At 35.4% G+C, this 9974-nt stretch overlaps 1 non-coding gene across 1 annotated transcript; it reads right to left on the bottom strand.

The window, feature by feature from the left end:
- Positions 1–9106: 9106 nt before the first annotated feature.
- On the bottom strand, positions 9107–9179 carry TRNAR-CCU. Its single transcript has one exon. It is a non-coding gene; the product is annotated as a tRNA-Arg (tRNA).
- Between the last annotated feature and the right edge of the window lie 795 nt (positions 9180–9974).

Raw genomic sequence — 9974 nt, 5'->3', positions numbered from 1 at the left:
ATCATTCCAGAACTTGTTCATGTTCGATATCTACATAATCACACATTGGTACATATCAATATCCAATTGATATACTCTGATCTATCATTTCTTAGACCAAAAGAAAGGTTTATTTCTATTTCCCCTTTGAAGTGCATCGATACATTCTACATTGCATCGATGCATTCTTTAACATGTGCATCGATGCACTACCCATGCATCGATACACCAATCACCTTCGATGTTTTCATTTTAAGGGGGTGCATCGATGCACTAATTGCATTTGATGTTTCTTCTTTAAAGAGTGCATCGATACACATTGAATGTGCATCGATACACCTTGCCCAGAATTTGTATTTTAAGCCCGAAAACCATCAACTTTTCACTCAATACTTCTATTTTAAGCCCCTATCATGTCATTAAACTCAACTACCATTACTTAAACCAACTTATATCCACATAAACCATCTTTATCTTCCATATCTCATCATGATTCTTAAAATTTAAGAATCTTACTAAACTTTCAACTTTGTTGTTAATCCTTTTTAACTTCATAAATCTCTTATTCTTATTGATGGCAAGTTAAATTCAACTTTCAATTCTTATTATAAACTCTACTTTAATATTTCACTCAAGAACTTCAAATCTTTAATCTTCCTTAACTCCTTTATCTTTTGATTTTAAGATAACTTAAGCTTTTCGTAAGCTTAGTTATCATCTAATGATCAAAACCCCATCTTAAATTCGGCTAAATATCAACCAACAAGAGATCTTACCTTTGTTTATGGCTTCACGTGAAGAAGAAGAAGAGAACTATGGAGAAATCTCTCCTCTTCCACGTGGTTCCCTTATCTTATAAAGGGAAATAAAAATCTTACTTGTCAATTAACCATTTTACCATTTAATTCATTCAATAATTACCAAACAACCTTTAACTATATTTCCAATAAGTCATTAAACTATTTAACTATTCTACTTTTGTCACCAAATTTTGATACTTTACAATTTGATCACTAACCCGGTATTGAGGATGTTACACAATCCATCCCTATAAATACCCCCATCCTCAATCACTTTCATAACACCAAATTCTCTCAACTTCTCTCAAATACTCTTATAATCTCTATCTAAGGTATATTTTATTATATTTTTAATATTTTGTATTTAATTTATTTAATATTTTATTTAATTAATTTTTTGCAGATGTAAAATGGAAGACGATCTACTTCACTTGGATGGAAATCATATATCTCGACACTTTGCTGATACGATAACATTTTAACGTTTTAATTTAATTTAAATTATTAGTAATTATTTGTTGATTTATTTAATGCATGATTATTAGATTAAGAATTAATTTTTGTAATTATTTAATTTTAGGAGAAGGACCGTGTATTAGATATATTTATTAGGAATCTTAAGTTAGTGATACCTAGCTGTGTCTTGCCGTATTTAGTAGAGGTTGGATTTGGTTATATAGGTAGATATCAGGGTCACTGTAAGATAGAACCAGAGCTTATTTCTGCCTTAGTAGAGCGGTGGAGGCCGGAGACCCACACATTCCATCTTCTGTGCGGAGAGTGCACGATTATACTTGAGGATGTTGCTATGCAGCTGGGGCTTTCGGTGGATGGAGATGTGATATCGGGGATCACACAGGGTTCCTAGATTGCTTTGTGTCGGGATAATCTAGGACGTGTCCCGGAAAGTTTTAACGGTGGTCGGATACCGTTAAATTGGTTAGATGCCAATTTTCGGGAGTTGAACGAGGACGCGTCAGATGATGAAGTTAAAATGTATGCACGAGCATGCATACTGCAGCTGATAGGAGGGTTGTTGATGCCAGACAAATCGCGTAACCAAGTTCATTGTATGTGGTTGTGACATCTTGTCGACTTTCGTCTGGCCGGATCACTCAGTTAGGGCTCGGCAGTTTTGGCTTTATTGTACAGGGAGATGTGTCAAGCCACTGACTACAAGAGAAATGATATTGGCGGATGTCTCCTCCTGCTGCAGTCTTGGGCATGGTATCGATTGCCCTTTTCATGTCCCGTTGTGAAGAACCCATTCGTATTTCCGCTACTCTTGAGGTAATTATAAAACTGATTTCATATATTAATCATTTTATATAGCATATAATATTTTTTTTCTTGAATAGGTGGCCTACTGATAGAAAAAATCATCAGGAGCTACCTGATGATTTAGAAAAAATTAGGGCTTATCGATCAGAAGGTTGTCACACAGGTATGAATTTAAATGTTTAAAAATTGATTTTAGATTATAGTTATATAATTAGATTATTATTTTGATAAAAATTATATATTTGTTTTAGTTTGAATGGGTGCCATATTCTAATGATGATGTGAGGACGGTGATCCCACCTGAGTTGAGGGGCCCATCAGATGTTTGGATGGCGATGGTCCCTTTGATATGTTATGCGACCATCGAGTGGCACTCCACTGATCGCGTGCTCCGACAATTTAGTTCTTTCAACCAATTTCAGAAGCACCTTGCAATATGGACAACTTGCATGCCACAGATAAACGCTGCAAGACCGATACAGATTGGCTGGTGAGGCATCATGAGTGGGTCGTGTTGTGAGAGGATCGACATCAGCGCCTTCCCTGTAGAGAGCCCATTTATGTTGATGACTTGACGGTTGATGATGATTATTATGAGTGGTTCAACAGAAACGGGAAACTGTTTATGCTTCCTGAGGATGCACGAGGGCGAACCTTTCAACGACGTTGACAGAGACGTTCACCGACATAGCACCATCGTCCCCTGACTCGTGGACGGAGAGCAGGTGCTTCCGGTTCATCCTCAGCTGCACCAGCATGACCTTCACAGCAGCCACCGTCTATAGCGACTTACATACCGCAACCATATGTTATGCCGCCATTCCCTTACCTGATGCCACCATCGCCACCATCATCTGGTTTTATGACCCCGCTGCTGCCACATTCATAGAGTTATATGACCCCTCCTGTACAGTTTTCACACTCAACGATGTCTGGGTTTTATGAGTTTTTCCAGTTTTCGCATGCCGGTGGGATAGTCAGTCATACACCTCTAGGGTCCTTATTCTATTGAGGTGCTTCATCGTCATCAGCTCCTCATCAACAAAATTTAGCTGCTCAGGATGACGACGAAGACAATGACGACGATGATGACAGTGAGGAGTCACAACCAGTGATACAAATAAATCCTCCTCGAGACCGACAGCCACCGCCCTACGGAACACATTCGTGTCGCAAACATTGATAGATTTTGTTTTTTTTATATTTGTATTTAGTACTTTTTATTGTAGTTGTTTATTGGACTTTTTTATTGTAATTTTTTTTATTTATCATTTAATACTTACTTTAATTCGTTAATATGGTTGGATTTATTTTAATTTATTTTGATAAATTTGTTAGACTTTTTGTTAATTTATTTTGCTTAATTTTGTTTATTATCATTTAATATTAGTTATTGTAATTTGGTTATCATTTACCATTTAATACTTATTGTATCGTTAATATCAGTTATTTGTTAATATAATGCCAACAACCAATCTCGTATAATTGTATCGTTTTTTTAATCTTCATAAGCGGTTATCGAATAACATTAACTTGAAGTAAATGAAAATTAAAGTACAATAATTATTAATTGATAAACAACTACATCATTTCCTCATCAATTGTTACTTGATGACAACAGAAGTGGACATGTTTTTCTAGTGTGTCCTGGGTTTCTACAATGCCCACATCTTCTGTCATGTCTAGATCTTTCTCGAATATCCATATCGCAATGAATTTGATTGGATTTTGGATGACCACGCTCCCTCAATAAACTTGAATTTGGTACAATCGAAAGCCAATCTTGAACCTCATCAGGGTATTTGTCATTACATATGGGGGAACTCAAATTCGTATACCTTAAAAACTTCAGATAGTAGGTATACATGATCCAGAAAATGGTTATAGTCTTGACGTGTATGCGAGCAAACTGTTATCATATGAGAGCATGAATATTTCAGAGCTTGAAAAAACCCTCAGTCGCACGTTCTATCCCTTAGATTTACTCTTAACGACACAGTTTCAATCCCTTGAAGAGGTCGCGGCAAATCTGTGACATGAAACATTTCATGCATTCTAGAGAAACTTGTTACAGACATCCCATTTGATGCAACAATTTTTTTATGTACTGCAACTAATCTAGGGTGATACAAATGACTGCCTTGCATCCAGGTTTGAGCTTGTCCCCCTAGCTTCACAAAAAGCGCCCCAAACGAAAATATATAGTCTTTACCAAAGCCGCTACAGGTAAGTGACGTGCACGCTTTAAGGTTGAATTGATTGCCTCTGCCAAATTGGTCGTCATGTTCCATATCGATATCCACCATCATATGCGTTCGTCCACATTTCTTTATCGATGAGGCTGATGTAATCGTATCCTTCCTCATTCTTCACCCGTAAATCTTGAAGCATTGATTCAAAGATTCGAGAAAGTAGTTCGTAACCTAATTAAAAAATGTATAACTTACTAACATGATCAAAAGGATCGAAAAAAATAAACTACATCAGTTTTACTTACCCATGCGCACAAGTAATTGACGCTCATCATTCTTCTTGTATCTTTCATGGTAGTTCGCAACAATGTGTCGGAGACAATACCTATATTGGACAAATGGTGGTTGCTATATTGGACTCAAAGAATCCATTGTTGCTTTGATCCCAGCTCCGCGATCTGAAATGACATATTTTTCCCTCGTGATAACATGTGCACGTAAATTTCGGAGGAAAAAAGCCCAAGAATCTGTATCTTCTCCTTTGATGAGAGCAAAAGCAACTGGAAGAATATTGCGATTGCCATCTTGGACAACTGTCAATAATAAAACTTGCTTGTATTTTCCATACAAGAAAGTCCTGTCGATCTGGACCACAGGCTTGCAGTATTTGACAGCATTAACGCACTGTGGGTAAGTCCAAAAAACCTGGTAGAATTGGCATCGATCGCGGAGAACTCGATCATTATGGTATGCATAGAAGGTTTCGAAGTCCACAATTGTCCCAGGATTCAACCTTCGCACCAGCCTGGAAGTTCGTTGTAAGATACATCCCATTCACCATGAAGTTTGACAATGGCATTTTGTTTTGCCAACCAAGCTTTTTTATAGGAGACAGTGTATCCATACTGCGATTGTATAGCTGAAATCAACACAGCAACAGCTATATGAGAGCTTGCTTTTACTATGGGCATGATGGCTTGGCATATCACTTCAGAGTCCAAGTTGGGATGATCTTGGTTGACCCCTCCAACGCAACATGTGTGAGGATCGTTGTATACTGTTAGTTCCTATCTGTTGTTTTTCCTCTTTCTCTTCGATATGCGAACCATTCAATTACATTTGTTTTCGTGTCGGGCACAGTAGCATACATATTTTTCTGTCGTGGAGCGGTGGACTCTCGATTGAACAGAATTACAGATATTGAAATTTTTTATAACCATCATTGCTTCTTCTTTGCTTGAAAACTCCATGCCTAAATATAACTCACCATTATTTATTGATGAGTAATATCTATATTCACCAAGATGAGGCATATCTGCAAATTCTGGCTCATACATTACACCATAATCAGTTTCATACATGTGTGCTGGAGGGTCAATTTGTGCCACATTTGCTGGAACTTCATCCACATCATCATCATCATCGGAGTTGAATTGCAGTGATTCTGGGTGAATGAATAGTCCAGTCTCAGCACCATCCGCACCAGGCTCACGGAGCGGTTTTTCTGGTGGAGATGATGGTTCCTCTATGCTCTCCACATTTAGGTTGAAGAACCTACTACTTGCACGCCTTCCCCTTGAACTGGAAGGCATATCGACATTCAGATCAAAAAAGCTCGAAGTCGAATGCCTCCCCCTGGAGCTTGAAGCCATCGTGTCAAATGGAAACTGCACAGATTGTTGCATCGATGGCATATCCATATTAAGGTCAAAGGGATTTGCAGATGAATGTCTTCCCCTTGAATTAGACGCGATGTTGCCATACGGATTGTTCATCGACCCACCTCAGTACATATCGTAAGGAGTTGCAGATGAATGTCTCCCCATTATGGCATTAAAATCATTACACATTACTGTCGTCGGGCTGTCAACTTGATCAACTTGTTCAGTTAGCCCATAGTGGGAGCTTAATGATTAATCCCGAACAGCACACACTTGAATAAAATTTGCATACATCTCAATATCGGCGTCTAAATAATTACTTTGAGCTTCAACCATCATTTCAACATCATCATTGTTCAAAAGTTCGAATGTTGTATAAGTTAATGGCAATAATGATGTTGGAAATCTGTACTGCAACGACGACATTCTTCTACTACTTCCAACATGAATCTTCCTTGAAATCTTCGTTATCAGCTCCTCAAGAGTTATGTTTCTCTTCAATGATATTTTAACACACTCATTTGATACGAAAACAACGACGGTTTCATCTTCTTGAATTTCTCCATCATAATAAACAATAGCTGAAAGTCGCGCCATTCTTTGAGTTTAAAAGTGCGACAATATTATATCTGCAAAAAAAAAACAACTGAAACAATGACGATTAAATAAATAATATATGAACGAAAATATAACACAATAAAATTTTTACACATAAACGTAAATAATTTAAATAATATAATTTTATATTATTACCTGTACCGCAAAACTATTTCGACGTATATTCCCGCTTTCTAATTTTACAAACACATAAATTAATTGACAACAATTAGTATAATATTTTTTCAAATAATCATAATAAACAATAAGTATAATAAAAAAAATTATCACAAAAATCACCTTATAACGAAAACTCGAACGAACTTCTGAATTAAATATGAGAAGATTGTTGGATTGTTGTATTAATTTTTTTCTAATCGAGAGGAGATGTGAGGAGTTACCCCGGGTAAAGAGTATTTATAGCCGGGAAAAGCTACAAGACTCGGCACCTGCACCGCGCCTTACATAATTATATCAGATAAAGCTAAGGCGTGACCCCTGTTCCTCGCCTAATAATTGTGTTAAAGGTAAGGCGCGGCTCCTGCCCTGCGCTATACTCCTAGGTGGCCTAAGGCGCGCTCCCGGGGCTGTGCTTTACATACGTGTAACCATGTCAGCATAAGGCGCGTTTCAGGGGACGCGCCTTACCCCACGTGATACCAAATCAACGTAAAGCGCGTTGCAGGGGCCGCGTTTTTCTGCAAAGGGTGTTAGATCGAGAAATATAATCTGAACGGTACCTGATCGGGAAATATACTGTTCAACAGTGATATATCGGGAAAATCGCCTTGAATCGTTTGATATTTTTTAATAACTTAATATGATTATGAAATAATATTTATTTATATTTTTTCTTAATAATTCATAACATACACATGAACTGCTCTAACCATATGATTTAACTTTATTTTCAAAAAGTTTCTTGAAAAAAATTCCACTCGTATGCGATCCATGTGTCTTTTATTTAATCAATGATTCCACTTTTGACTCCAGTGTGAGAGGAGGTTTTGATTCCCAAAGATGTTGATGTCTGGTGTTTGGGATATGAATAGAGTCGATGTATGTAGACTACTATTGCATGGGGAACGGGAATCTTCAAACATTTTAAAGATGGTTCATAACATGGAAAAGGAAGAATTCTGTTTCGGTCCATAACCATCGCAAATGGGGGATTTTTTATTTATTAATTTAGTATAAGATAATTTTTATTTAAAGATAACTCTTAATCATTTGAAATTAAACATTTACACTCCTAATATTATTAATATTGAACTCGAAACCTTAGAGAATAACAATAATTTATTCAATACTAAAATCACTCGATTAAAAGATGACACATGGGAAGGATTTTTTCTAATGTTTCCCTCGTGTGGTATAAAAGATTGGGTGCGCTCAAGCACGATCTAATAACTATTAGGTCCTCGCCTCTTACCATCTCTAAACTCTAATTTTCTTATTGTTTTGATTTTTTAATTATTTTATTTATCAAATTAAACTAAATTTATTAAAAAATTTAAAAATACATAATAATTATATCTATAAATGTTTTATAAAATAAAATATGTTTTAATATTTGTTATCGATCCATATTGTATATAATATTTAGAGTAAAGTATATAAATAGTCCCCAAACTTTTAGGGCGCTTGCATTTTGGTCACCCAACTTTTGAAAGTTGCAATAGAGTCATCAAAAATTTAGTTCATTTTCATTTTAATTTCTGTCATTACCTCCCGTTACGTTTTGCAAAACGTCAGAAGAAAAAGAAGAAGAATAAGAAGAAGAAGAAGAAAAGGTGGAGTTAACGGGGTTAAGTGTCATGTCAGCAAAACGTAACGGGAGGTAACGACAAGGATCAAAACAAAAATGAACTAAAAGTTTGATGATTGTATTGCAAGTTTCAAAAGTTGAGTGACCAAAATGCAAGAGCCTTAAAAGTTTGGGGACCTTTATATATTTTACCCTAATATTTATAAAATAATTAAATACACGTAAGGGTATATATAATTATTTTATAAATCCATCTATATTTGCTATAAAATATTTTATATTTTTAAAGTTTATTATAATTTTTCTAAGTAAATTATTATTATTTTCTTATTAATCTAGGGTGATTCAAGTGGTAGTATTTGTTCTAAAAACTCTCAATCATTTGACAATGAGCGTTTATATATTAGTGTTTGAACTCGAGACCAGTATAGGTAATCATCCTTTTAATCAATGAGTTAGTTTGATTTATGTATGAATATTATTATTTCTAATTTAACACTAATATCCTGCAAACGTTTTCTCGCCAAGGGAGTGGGGTAGAAATCAAATATTTAAGGTTCAATTAATTTGACAATATTTACACACGTCGGTTTAGTTGATGCTTCAATAATATTTTCTTCTCAAAAAATAATAATAGTAATTTGGTTTTTATTTACAAATATATATATATACACATTGCATAGAAACGGAACCTGGGAAAAAGTCGTTAATACTGGTTTAGCCACCTAAATAGTCAGCCGAAAAGCCAAGTGCAGATTAGCAGTTTTTCTGGTTTGAACTTCCATACAAAAAAAGGTAAAAAGAAAACAATGACTAAAAATTTAAATGCGCGCCAGATAGGGGTCGAACCTATGACCTTCTGCTTAGGAAACAGACGCTCTATCCACTGAGCTACAGGCGCTCTTTGAATATACATAGGTGCATAATTTTAAACTCAATTAAAATTCATGCATATGGTATTGAACGAAAGAAACATTGGAAGTAGCTGAACAGTATTATAAAAAATAATTTCCAGGAATGAGAGTAAATGTTGAGAAATAAGTTTACAAGTCCAGTCCACTTGTGAGTATTAACTTAGAATCCCATTCAAAAACACAACAATTCCAGAACAACTAAGTAGTTATGCTTGGCATACCATACTAAGGACCATATATATCGAGGGAAGTGTATGCATTCAATATGTTAAAAAATAAGTAAGACTATAAGATATCCACTAGCTAGAAGCAGGTGAAATGAGAACTCAAAGGTATAGGGATATGAAGAGAGACTGTGAGCAAAATGACATGTGCTTAAAATTAGACAGCGTAGATAAGGATGGAGAAATTTACTTTTGGTTGGAGCTAATATTGTGTTTACCTTTTTCCCAATCATCCGGCCACCAGCTGTGTGGGTAAAATAAATGTTGGTAGAAATGGCATATGAATGGTTTTGGATCCTTCCTACATAATCTTTAAGATATTCCGAATACATAACATCATATGAAGTTTTATTTTGGACTTGTTGAATGGATTTGAGAATTTTTAATAAGGCTTTGAATGTGTTTCAATTTTGTTTGAATAACATGATAATGTGAATGTTAGTTTTGTCTTTGTGTAGTCAGGTATCCAATAAGACTTATCAAAACATAGGATTTTGCTAATTGATTTGTTTGGAAAATATCAAATACATGAATCTTGTTGGAAGTATGATATGACCT

The sequence above is a fragment of the Hibiscus syriacus genome, unplaced genomic scaffold (assembly GCF_006381635.1).
Source record: "Hibiscus syriacus cultivar Baekdansim isolate YM2019G1 unplaced genomic scaffold, ASM638163v2 tig00110332_pilon, whole genome shotgun sequence".
Taxonomy (NCBI): Eukaryota; Viridiplantae; Streptophyta; class Magnoliopsida; order Malvales; family Malvaceae; genus Hibiscus; species Hibiscus syriacus.
This window is presented reverse-complemented; position numbering and strand designations above follow the sequence as displayed.